We start from the raw sequence: 13567 nt of genomic DNA on the forward strand, positions 1-13567 counted from the left end.
TGGACTAAGACAGCTTTTTAGACCAGGGTAAAGATGTCAGAATTTATTCTGAAAGAAATGGGAAGCCACTGGAAAGTTTGAGTAGAAAAATTACATGATCTGACTTCAGTTTTAAAAGAACACTCTAATTATTATGTGGAGAATACACTAGAGAGGAGTAAAAATGAAAGTGGGGAAAACTATTAATGGGCAATGCTAATTGTCTAGGCAAGAAACGATGGCAGCTTTGACTACAATATGAAGGCAGTGAGATGTCAGAAGTTTGGTTTTAGAAATGTTGATTGAGATGCGTATTCTATATTGAAGTGTAGATGACAAGTACGCAATGAGTGTTCCTCTCTGGAGCTTGAAGGAAAGGCCAGGACCAGAGTTGGTTAAGGAATTATCAGTCTAAATGTGGTATTTAAAGTCATGAACCTGGGTGACATCATCTTATGAGGGAGTGTCAGTACACATGAAGAGGCCCAAGGGCTAAGCACAGGGGTTTACCATCATCATTTAGAGTTTGAGGATCCAGCAACATCAGAGAGTGACCCCATTGTCTAAGTAAAGAAAGTGTTTCAAAAAAAAGAGGGAGTAAGCAACTGTGTTGACATAGATAGGGCTGAGCACTAGATTTTGTAATGTAGTGCTCACTGGTGACCAGGAAGGAAGCTGTTTTGGTAGGGCGGTGTAGGTGAAACCTGATTTAAATGGGTCCAAGAGAGGGAACTGGAGGAAAGCAAAAGGTGTCGAGGTGAAATACAATTCTTTCGAATATTTTGTTATAATAAGAAGCAGAAAATTGAGGAGGGGACGCAGGGTCAAGGAAGGCATTGTTTTATTTTGATTTGTAAGCTCATTGAATGATCCAGTAGAGAAGGAAAAAAATGATGTAGGAAAGAGGAAAAAAGCCAATCGTATGGCCAGGAGGGGTGGCCTTAAGTAAGAGCACAGTCAGTTCATTCTGGGTTCAGAGAGGGAACACAGGGAAGATGGACACAGTAGTTACCTTGGAGGAGGCTTGTGGAAGTTCTCTTCTGAATGCTTCTATTTTCTCAGTAAGAAATAAGAAGCAAAGTCATTATCTGGGAGTAAGAAAGGGGGAGGAGGTATTGATGGTTTAGGAGAGAGAAGGTATAAAATAGACATTTAAGAGAACAAAGAGTGTGCCAATCAGAAATGGATACTCGGGAGCACTAAGTGTCCCCTTGAGGTTTGTGGGCACACTGACTAATGAACTTTGACTGACCATATACCCTTCTGGTCTAACCAATGCTCGTATAAGGCTCTCTGTCCTGTCTTCAGTATGCCCTGACCCTTGGGAAGCACCCTTTGATCTGTTCTCATCTTGTGGCATATTGAAAGGCCATTTTCCCAGCACCATGGCTTTGGAAAGGATGCCTTTCAGGCAAGGTACCACTGGGAAGACTGTTCCCCCTGAAAAGAACTGTTGTTTAGAGTCTTCTCTATTCTTCCTTTTGCTCTCATTCAAACTGTCTTATCTGAAAGACGAGGACTAATGCCCTAACTCTGCTTTTGCTCCCCTAGGCACTGTGCTTGGTACTTCAAGAATACAAAGACATGTAGGGACCTTGCCTGCACTCAATGAATATATAATCTGGTTGGGGAGCACAGCTTTGTACACCAACACCCAGGCACCATAGCTAAACCCAACAGACTGTGAGCACTTCCACAGCTAGAGCTGCAGATAACTAGATAGAGGTACATTATTCAGATCAGATACTAGAGGGGATCAGAAATTCGAGAGACCAGGAAAGGGTGGACATCAGAGGAAGCATCTAGACGGCAATGGGACTTAAGCACAGTTATTAGGCATGCAAATCATTTTGTGAGCTTTCCAGTGTGTGCAGTGGAATATGTTAATGAGCTCAATTTCCCCCAGCACTGAAGCTCTGCTCGAAGCCTTTGAACTGACACACCCTGTCAAAATATGTAGAAATCGGGTCCCCTAGGTCCAGACCTCCCATGGAGAATCTGAAGGGAAGCAATAAGTACTCAGGTGTTGGTAGCTACCACCTCACTCCCTCCCAGGCAGCTGGGTATAGGAGCTTTTGCCTATAAGTCACAGCTCATTTCCTTTTCAAGATGGTTTTACCCTCTGTGTTTTTCTTGCCCAGAACTTACCCATATTTGGGGATGCAGAGACATCAATGAAGAGATACCGCCCTACCCTCCCAGGATGGCCTCCTTCCAGTTCCTGGGAGTCTGGAATGTACACACATCTCCATTCAGGATGACTACATTTGGGGCAGGAATTAGCTTATTTTGCCTATTTAAATTAATAAGTAGGAAGAGTGATGTTTCTCTCATAGCCATTGTGTGGTTGAGTGACAGATCTATGCCTTGGCCTACTGCAGAGGCTCCATGGGAAACACCATGTATTCTTGCTGAATTCTGATGGAAAGACAAGTGCACAAACCATTTAAATTTTAGATTGTACCTGTCACTCACTCTACCCTTCCATTGCTTCAAAGTGATAAGAAATTCAGCTAACATCTGTCATTTCAAAGATCCTAAACAAGGCTAGTTCACTTTGTGACCTTAAAGAGGTGGCAGAAACTACAGTATAGCAAGCAATAAAAATATGGGTACAGAGTGCCCTGAGGTGAGCATTAGAGATTAGTGAGAATAACCTTAGCAATATCATAGGGAATAAAATGACTAGCTAAGAAAGGTGCTTAACTTTGATGTAGTTTGAGCTTAAAGGGCCAACTGCAGGAATATTTGAAATTGGCAAACTCAAAGACAAAAAAAAAAAAAAAAGCAATAGAAAAAACAAAAATAAATTTAAACAAATTTAGACTATGGAGGGACTTATTTCCTGACTAATGTCAAAAGTTGACTGTCCTCTGCCACAAGTGGACAAATAACACCCCCTTTGCCCAGCACCATCTTTTCAAATTGATGTTCCCAGGCTGACATCTGTTAATGGCTAGAGCTGGTTACAAGTTCTTAGTAAAGAACAAAGAAGAATTTTGTTTTGGCAGCCCAGGCAGAGACTTTCTCACCAGGCAAGGCTATGTCAGAGTGGGAGAATGAGAGTGTTTTCTTAGAGAAGGAGAAACCAGTGCTGGTTGAGAGAAGGGGGACACCACCAGCCTTGAGGCTCAGGGCTTGGCCAAGAGTGCTGCCTGCTCTGACAGAGCTAGTAGGCAGAACTGGAACAGAAGGGCTCTTTGGATAAGCTAGGAGTTCAGCTGGTGGGGCCTCTGCAGGAGGCTCTGCCTGGCCTGGGAGTAGATCAGGGACAGGACAAAATGGAGAAAACCACTTCGGAGCTAGACGGCTCCAGAACATTTATCATCCAAACATTTACTTGGCAACTCAACTTTGTGTGTGTTATTTCACATCACTTATAGTCAATGTGTCTCCAACTAGACGGTCATATTCTTGAGCGCAAGTTTTTTATGTTAAGCGTTTAATCTCTATGGCAGCCTATGAGATAGGTACTATTACTGGCTCTCTTTTGCACAAGAGGCAAGTGAGGCAGAGGGGGGCTGGGTAAGCAACTAATCCAGGATGACACAGTTAGGGAGTGGATCCTGACATTTTTGTTGAAGGAAAGAGTAAACCAATGAGAAGCAATGTATACATTTTCAAAATATCCTTTCAACCTTTCTTTCTCAAGCGAGTTTAAGATGTCATTTGGAATTCACAATTAAAGTATTGGAAGCAAACAATTTGAAGGAAGCAACACAAAGTGAGTGCACTGAGATAGCAAAATAGTCAAAGGGGAATCTTTAATTAGCTTATTTAACTGTAAAATGCAAAACAGGGAAACCTATTCTCTAAAGCAGGAGATAAAAGACAATACAAAGTCAAAGAGAACAATTTCAGCAGTTATTTCTCTCCCTGGAAATCACAACTGTTTTTGTATCTGCCAACTTGGTTGGCAGATTTATTGATTTATTGAGAGACCACAAGGTCCTGGCAGGGCATACAAAAGCCTGCAGAAGACATGGGCTATCTCCTTCACACCTTTATATTTGAAAAAGGATTCACCATGAATTCAAAGGAAATCTGACCTGGTGAATGTGACAGGACAAGCTTTAAAGCATGCTTTCTTTCTTTCTTTCTTTTTTTAAATTAATTTTTTAAAGAGATTTTATTTATTTACTTGACAGAGAGAGACAGTGAGAGAGGGAACACAAGCAGGAGGAGTGCGAGAGGGAGAAGCAGGCTTCCCACTAAGCAGGGAGCCCAATGCCGGGCTAATCCCAGGACCCTGGGATCATGCCTTGAGCCAAAGGCAGATGCTTAATGACTGAGCCACCCAAGTACCACTTAAAGCATCCTTTCACACACCCTAATACTTTGACCAGGGAGCTCAGCCCCTGGTCACTCTGTACAACAAGGAGGAAACAGGGACACAAAAAGTCTATATGCAATGAAAGGCTACTATTGCCTTTAATATTTATAATTAGGGTACAGTGGTCACTCAGTCAACAAGCATGTGAGAGAACCTACTATGCATTGGGCTCAACACTAGTTTGAGATTTGTCAGTGTAGAGAGCTGGTCCTAGGTCCACACAACTCAAGGGACCTCTTTCCTCTTCACAAACCCACAAGCTCAAGTTGCATGTTGACTCAAGTTAGCATCAGAGAGAGGGCCAGCAGGGCTAACAAGTCATCCGACCAGCTCTTATCCAATCAGCAAGTTGTCTCCTTGCTTGCCTTCCATCACCAAGGCAACACAAGTAGGCCTGGAACTGGCTGCCAAAGCCCCTCCCTCTCACTGCCAACCCCCAGCCCTCTGGCTGTTGGGTGACACATCCCTCATCTCACCCCTTGACTGCCTGCCTTCCCCACAATCTACCCACAGCTGTCCATGGTGTTGATGCTCACACTGATCATGGCTGCCTTTGAAGTTTCATTTTTAGTAGGTTTCTTATGTCTGTTGCGTCACTGGGGAGTGGGTGCAAACATCTTACCCTCAAAATGAAGCCTTCAAAAAGTTGCTACAAAGTGGGCTAGCTGAGGCCAAAGGAAAAATGGGGTTAGTATTTACCGAAACTGGTCAGGCTGAAGTGGAAATCCCCAAAGAGAAAGATGCAAAACACTCTACTGTTTCTAGTAGGGATAGAGAAATTTGGGGAACCAAAGTGGGAGTGGGGGCGGGAATATGGCACAAAGTCAATTATAGGGCAAGAGAAGATGAGCTGGGGTTTACTTCTTTATAGATAAAAGATGAAAGTCTTCAAACATGGTAGAGAGATAATCTAATAGTGCCCTGATTAAACAAATGTTAACATTATGCCTTTTTGTTTCAACTCCTTTGTTTTAAGAAATAAGATGCTACAGGGGCGCCTGGGTGGCTCAGTGGGTTAAAGCCTCTGCCTTCGGCTCAGGTCATGGTCTTGGGGTCCTGGGATTGAGCCCTGCAAGGGGAAATCTCTGCTCAGCAGGGAGCCTGCTTCCTCCTCTCTCTCTGCCTGCCTCTCTGCCTACTTGTGATCTCTGTCTATCAAATAGATAAATAAAATCTTTAAAAAAAAAAAAGAAATTAGATGTTACAGATCTAATCAAAGTCTCCTTTGTAATCCTTCTGATCTTATTTTCTCTCCCTCCCCAAAATGCAGATTATTTTCAAAAAAGAATGAGAGCTACTGAGTCATCATATTGGGATCATCTTTGTAGATTTTCATTGATTTTTGCTTCATGTTAAATAAAATAAAGTTTTGTTAAACAACTACCAGGCTGTTAAAAATGTGTATAAAATAAAACAAATTCTGTTTCTTTTATATTCCACTGCCCTCAAATAAATCAGACTGAATTCACATGACATTTCTTAAAGAAAGTTACTCACTGACAGTCTGAAAGAAATGGAGATTTAGCATAGCTTCTCCTAAATATCCCCTGTTAGGCCCCAGAAAAGAATCTGTCCCTCTGGGCCCCATTTCTGAAATTCACCTCTTTCAACATACATTTTTGACATGTGGCCTGTATAATTTCTGTAGCTAGATAGCACATCTTCCTAAGAACATATCTCCATGTGTATAATATAAACCAACGGGGACTAGCTGAGCACTTTATATATATTAACTCACTTAATCTTTATAAAACCTAATGAGTCAGATACAGACACCATACCTATTTATCCCCCATTATCCCCATTATCCCCATTTTACAGATGAGAAAACTCATCTGTAAGATGTACTGGTCTTTGTGTACTTCTGTGTAGGAATAATGTGGGTGTTGGGAGCTCTTGGGTGCAGAGTAAACTGTAGCCCTTGTCCAATTTTACATTATCGTACTATGTAATTACTGGGTCTTTCATAGCGTAAGGTTTCAATCCATCCAGTCATTGTGCCAATGCCCAGCCATTGTAGCTACTCCCCCGCCTTTCTTCAAATACAGAATTTTCATTTCTTCCTAGAGAACTCACTAGAAGATGAACATTTCATTGGACCCAAGTCGTCCATTTTGCACATGGGTATATGTTAGCCAACCAGCTTCTTGAGCCTAAGGAAGGTCTGAGACTCCCAAGAGGGTAAATGAAAGGCACTCAGCAACAGCAGGACATGCACCACAAAGAGATGCAGTGGGAGTGGGAAAGATGGTGCCACTTCAGCAGCCACAGTGCCTTTCTACCCTCTTCCTTTTTCTTTTCTTATCTTTTCTTTCTTTCTTTCTTTCTTTTTTTTTTTTTTTTTAACCTCCTTCCTTTCATTCTACTTCTGACATCCTTCCTTTCCCTGCTGCCTGGCCAAACCATAAACATTCTTCAAGGCTCAGAGTACTCCTACATCTCCAGTGAAGCTGGCCTGGACAACTGTAGGCCACAGTGGTTCCCCATCATGTTGCCCTTAATTATGAATAATTGGTTCCTCCCACTCTGACTGCCCAGTGAACTTCCAAAGGGCAGAAATAATATTTTACACTTATGATTACCTAACAGCAACCACTACAAAACTTACTGGGGTCCTGATTATTTCCTGTTTTAAGGACATGAAAGAGAGAGTGTGGAGAAGACTGGATAGAGACAGAGAGGTTATTATGTTGGTGATTCTACCCAGTCCACCCTTAAGAAGCAAATGGTATTGCTTGTGCGTTGGACAGCTACACAGAAATCTTCCAACCATAAAAGGGACAACAGTCCCTCCTTTTACTCCAAGCAAAAAATCATAACACATCTGAGGGATCTTCAGATGCCTTCTTATCCTGGTTTATCGGAGGCTCAACAGGATCTGCTATTAGATTGTTTCTTATAAAAGGAATAAAATACAAGATAAAGGTAGCAGAGTGGGGGTTTAAGAACATGAACTCTAGAACCAGATTGTCTGGGATCAAATCCTAGCTCTACTATTTACAACCTAGAGTGAGTTACTTAACCTCTCTATGCCCGTTTCTTCATCTGGAAAACCAGGGTGATAATAATAACACCTATCCCATAAAGCTTTATGAGTTTTAAATGTACTAATAATCACAAAGCACTTAGAACAGTGTCTTGTACAAAACAGCATTGTGTTTATTGGTTGACATTTTTCATGTCCCTACCCCTTTCTAATGGTTTCTTTTCTACTAAAGTAGGGCTTCCATTCAGACCGCTTATCTTATAGCTTTACATACCATGGTTTGGGCCCAACAGGCCTCCTCACCGTATATAATATTTTTTTGCAAAAGCAATCAACAGAAATGCCTTTCAGCCTGGCATAATAGAAGGAGTATGGCAGACCCGAGTTCAAGGGCCAGTGCTACTCCCCAGCATTTCTGAACCTCAGTTTCTTTATTTGTACAATGGGGTTAATAATACTCTCTTCATATCCTTATAAAAACTAGAAAGGATGCTGGATATAATAATCAACTGGCAAACAGTAGGCACTCAATTAATGATAGCAACTTTCATCATCATTGTCATTACCATGAATTGGGTTTCTTTCCTGTTCTGTAGAGTAACTTAACATACTCTTAAAACTTGTTTTTAAAAGATGGTCATTAGTTATATTCTTGAGTTTTTAAGATTTCCTACAAGAGTTCACAGCTTCTATTATGAATGCTAACACAAAATCTGTAAACAGCTATCATGTAATCCAAACACTTGCTACCAGTTAACAGAAATTTACTAAAAAAAAAACCTAAAAATAATTTTTAAATGACCTCATTGAGGTAGGATTGACATATAAAAAGCTATTTATTTAATATGTACATATTTAATATGTACAACTCGATGAGGTGAGGGATAAGTAAATACCTATGAAACCGTCACAACGATCTATGCCATAAACATATCCATTAATTCCCAATGTTTCCTGTCCTCTCTAAAAATAGTTTTGCAACCTGTTTATATTTTAAATAAATCCCTAGGTTTCATTATATTATGCACATTGGAACATGTATTTAAAACTATTTTCAAAAAAGAAAGGCTTGGCTTCAGTAGTATCCTAAAAATCGATATCATATTGTAGGCAATGGCAGGAGGCATCACTATTTTAAGAGAAACCAAGTACTAAAGGAACAGAGTAAAAGCTTGTTCAAGATATAAGTTGCCTACAGAAAATACTATTGTGTTTTCACTGCGGTGAAAAAGTAATTACTCAAAATCCTTTTGAAATTACAAGGGATTTGTTCCTTTGAAATCATTTTCAGAGTTTAAGAAGAATATTTTAGAAAAAAAGTCATGACCTTACCCTCATTCAGAAGACTCAGTACAACTATGGCACATTAGACCTAAGGGAAACTATTCTAAAGGTAATTTTAGGACATTTGTTCCCCTTTACAGATTAGGTACTCAGGCCTTAAAGGTGGCAAAAGTAGCTCAAGATCAGTCATTCATCACCTCTCCTATGACTGGTCTCCCTCTCTGGACCAGAGTTTTTATACTTGCACCAATCTCACAAACTACCACATTTCTCCTTTGACTGTGAACTTAGATAAATGTGAGAACTGATATATATGCATGCACCTGAAGAGAGAGAATTTACAACTCTGTGTCTGTGAGAGCAGTAAAAAAAAATAAATAAATAAAAGGGCAGCATGATGGAGAAATATTGTTTCAAAGTATTTTTGTTTTATCGTTGACTTTGACGATATTGTCCACATAAAAAAAAAATTTTTTTTCAGATCTGAGAACCATCTAGTCAAAACCGTATTTTTTGGTGAGGCCTAAAAGGCTTTGGCCACTCTCACCAGAAGGCACACACTGAGTCTCAGCATCAGGTCAGGTGGGTTACAGGAAGAACACCCAGAGCAGACTCGTTTTAGTCAACCTAGTCTACATGGTTACAATGTATGTTTATGGAAAGCCCCGTTATTCACAGCAACTCAAATAGAGCAAAACCTTCACAGATGCTGTTCTCAAGCAAACCTTCACCATCCCTCTTGATGCCAGTGGGCACTCTGCCTCCCAGAGGAAGCTAACCCAGACCCCATGTGAGCAGCTCAAGAATGGCTTTGAACAGGTGCTCCAACAGTTGCTTTTCAATTCCATCTTCTTGGACTTTGTAAAGGGCTATCAGATACCAAAATTGAAGATACAATGCAAATACAAAACCAGATTTTTCCCCCATGGTCCTGATGTAACTTTCTTCACTGGATCTTCCATCCTATACAGGGAAGCCTCCCTCCTCCTTGGATTATTCAGGGAGGGGAGTTGTGGAGGTTAAAATTCTTTCATAGGATGGAGCAAGTAACTTGCTAAAATTCTTGTTATATTCCTGCTCACAGAGCATCCTGAGTCTTTTGGGAATAGGCAGGGGAAGTGGAGATCACCTCTCCAAGGCACCCCAGATTCCTCTTGTATTTTCCTCATGATTATTTCCTAAATATGTAAGTGTGAGTTATTATGAAATCTTAATTTCCTACTGTTTTTCCTCCTATTAATTACTTTATTGTTATTTTAGTGCTCATTAGCACTTCTACTATACAGCACAGGAAAGGAAATGAAACTCATCTATAATTAGACAATACTGAGAAAACATTTAATTCAGTCAGTACAGGAGGAAAAAGAACCAAGAATGAAGTAACTTTAGAGATCATCACTTTGTAGTGATTAAGATGCTTCTAGATGTGATATGGGCTGCAAGGAAGAAAAAAACCTGACTTTGTTTAAGAGATAAAGATACATGATTATTTAATAAGAAATCCATGAATAAACAGTTTAAAGCTTGGTACAATGGCTCAGCAGAGTGGTAAGGAAGGGGTCTACCTAGCTAGCTGGCCTCTTTTGGTCTCTAGCCTCCATGACCCTCAGACCATTGGCTTTTCATCCTCATGACTGTTTACACATGGAAGAGAGGTGGTTGTCACAATTCTAGGCATCCCTTTCCCCCCCACAACTGCTTTCAAGGCAGAAAGCAGAAGAAAAGAACAGGTGTTCTTCCCATGTCTCTGGTCCTTTATCTAGGAAAATAACGCTTCTCAGAAACCCTCCAGCAGACTGACCTTTGGGTTACATGAGCCTGGCCTAGCCACAAGGGAGGCTAAGCACAGTCCTATTTCATTTTTCAGGCTCTACAGTATCCTCAGATGTAGGCAGAAAAGGAGTGTTGAAATGACTGCAGGGTTAGCCAAGCAAGAGTAACTGCTACAAGCGAAAGCGGTCTTAGTTGTCAGAGAAATAAACTGATGTCAAGAGAATTTAAGAAACTTACATTTAACATTTGTTGGGCACCTAGCATATACTGGACCCACACACTAGCTGGTGACAAAGCCAAAGCTAAAAGCTGGGTCAGCCTGACCTGCACGCATGTGTATTAGACCACCCTGTAGTCTGTTCAGTAGCAGAAGAGAGCAGGATGTGCACTGGGGAGAAAGGCAAACAAGTTTTCTGTTAGAAATTACTAAAAAAAGAGGGGTGCCTGGGTGGCTCAGTGGGTTGGGCCTCTGCCTTCAGCTCAGGTCATGATCTCAGGGTCCTGGGATGGATCCCCGCATCAGGCTCTGCTCAACACGGAGCCTGCTTCCCCCCCCCTCTCTCTGTCTGCCTCTCTGCCTACTTGCGATATCTGTCAAATAAATAAATATAATCTTAAAAAAAAGAAATTACTAGAAAAGAAATTACTAAAAAATACTCTATTATTTGATCTTCTTAAATAATATAAACATAAACACCTTTCTACAAGATACTAGCATTGGTAAAAAGATGAATCAGGGAAGAAAATTGAAACTGGCTATTAGTAATATGTTGGGATCTATGATCCCCGAATATTAATCACCATTGTCAATACTGACACATCCTTAAGATTTGGGGGGAATCAGATATAAATTTTTTCTTTATCAGGTATCCATAAGGAATTGAGAATCTACCATCCAAAAGACTAAAAAATAAAAATATAAAAACACTCAACTCTTTTAGAACCTTTTTATCATCTCTGATTTCAGGAATGAAGAAGCTGAAGCTAAATAAGTTTCAGTGACTTGTGTTAAGTCTCAAGGAGACTCAATGACACGGTGCAGTTCAATGATCAACAAAATTTTTGTATGACATTAGGCAGTAGAGCTTGAGGCGTACATTTAAGTAGAGTATACAATTTATTTTTCTGAAGCGTGTCAGCTCTGTCTAACTTCCCAGACAACTCGGGCAGAGGCAGGGGCATTAACCTGAATCACCTTTGGAATTCATCCCAAACTATTTCTGAATGACCTAGGTAACTATAGCTATGGACCTATCCACTATGATCCTACACATAACTTTAGATGGAAACTTCTAATGACAACTGTAAATGGTTTAATTGGTAGCTTACACATAGAAATGAGAGCTTCAAAATTATACTCTGGTCTGAATATAAGCAACTCCAAATTACCAATATTAGTTTTGCCCAAAATAAATGGTCACAATAAGTCTATCCATCGAGGACATTGACACAGGTCCATGGACTGTGAGTGTCCTTAGATACTCCGGGGGGGGGGGGGGGGGGGGGTGTGGGGGGGCTGGGGGGGGGGGGGGGGGGGGGGGGGGATGGTGTTACCAGGCTATGGGCCTGGGAACTTTAGTTCTTGTCTTGACCAAGTCCAGCCCAGACCAGATGGGGAACAGGAGCATGGGTGGGTCTCTACTTCTGCTCACACCTCAGGCAGTTCCCAAGGTATCTTGTGTGACAACAAGCAACTATAGTAGTAAAGGCATTGACTAGCCTTCTACTCTATGAAAAGTTTGCTCCTACCTTTGGCAGGGCTTGGAGGGAAGGGGGATTTCACTCTCTTCACCCTATTCCCTGACTACAGCATTGTTCTGGTTTAACCAAGCTCATTCCTTTGGAGAAAGACAGAGGCCTCTTTGTTATATGCAGGGGAAACCCACATTAGATTTAGCACGGAGGCCCATTTTTACTAATTATGTCACCGTGTAATTCTGTGCATATGAATAAGCCTCGGAAAAATATGAATTTGTAACTTTTTTTTGCCCTATTGTAGATAAATTTCTTTGTTCCCTAATTCATATTATTTGCTCCAAAGAGCTACTGAATGCTAGAGCCATAGAAGCTCTAGAGATGATCTATTTAGGCCCTTTAGTTCCTTTGACAGAACAGAAAAAGACACCCTGACAGTTCTAAAAAAGCAGCCAAGGCAGAAAGGCAATCCAGAGCTCCTCACTCCCAGTCTAGCTTTCTTTGATTCTCTTACGGAAGAAATGAAGTGCTGCCTTCTCTCCTGTGGCTCAGTTTCCAAACCCCTATCCTGGGAGACATGCCCCTTCCTGGAAGCCACTATGTATCTTATTGTGAAGAAACGGTTTTATAAATAGCAATTGGTAAAGGTAAAATCACACCATACTTCAGGAATATTATGGCATCTTGTGGGTTTACTAGGAAACCCTATTACTATTGCTGTGGGGAAAAAAAAATCATTTACAGTTCCAAATAATCAACTTGCACGTGCAATTTCAGAATAAAGATAGTTCATGACTAGCCTAGACTATGAGCTCTATAGTACAGTTCTTGGGAAGTCTTGTCTCACATGGATTTATGGGTAGATTTTCCTCCCTGTTAAAAGAAATTACCATAAAGTTTCAAGGAGAAAAGACTTTTTCACCCACTTCTTTTCCTGTCTATCAAAGGGGCACTGTCCTGTGATGCCTGGAATTGCAGCAACCTCGGGCACAAGGTGATACAGAGGGACAAATGCTCCTAGATCTTTCATGACATCATTAAGATGCAACTAGAATTCTTTTTTTTTAATAATTTTTAAAAAATTTTTTATAAACATATAATGTATTATTAGCCCCAGGGGTACAGGTCTGTGAATCGCCAGGTTTACACACTTTTTTATAAACATATAATGTATTATTAGCCCCAGGGGTACAGGTCTGTGAATCGCCAGGTTTACACACTTCACAACACTCACCATAGCACATACCCTCCCCAATGTCCATAACTCCACCACCCTCTCCCTACCCCGCCCCCCCGCAACCCTCAGTTTGTTTTGTGACATTAAGAGTCTCTTATGGTTTGTCTCCCTCCCAATCCCATCTTGTTTCATTTATTCTTTTCCTACCCACCAAACCCCCCATGTAAGATGCAGCTAGAATTCTTGTCACATAAACAATAAATGCCCTTATGGTTAAGATGCTGCTAGTTGGGTTTTCTGTTCCTTGCAGCTGAAAGCATTTCTCACATGCACTCACTCA

This window comes from Enhydra lutris, unplaced genomic scaffold (genome assembly GCF_002288905.1).
Source record: "Enhydra lutris kenyoni isolate GAN:26980312 unplaced genomic scaffold, ASM228890v2 scaffoldscaffold1, whole genome shotgun sequence".
Classification (NCBI taxonomy): domain Eukaryota; kingdom Metazoa; phylum Chordata; class Mammalia; order Carnivora; family Mustelidae; genus Enhydra; species Enhydra lutris.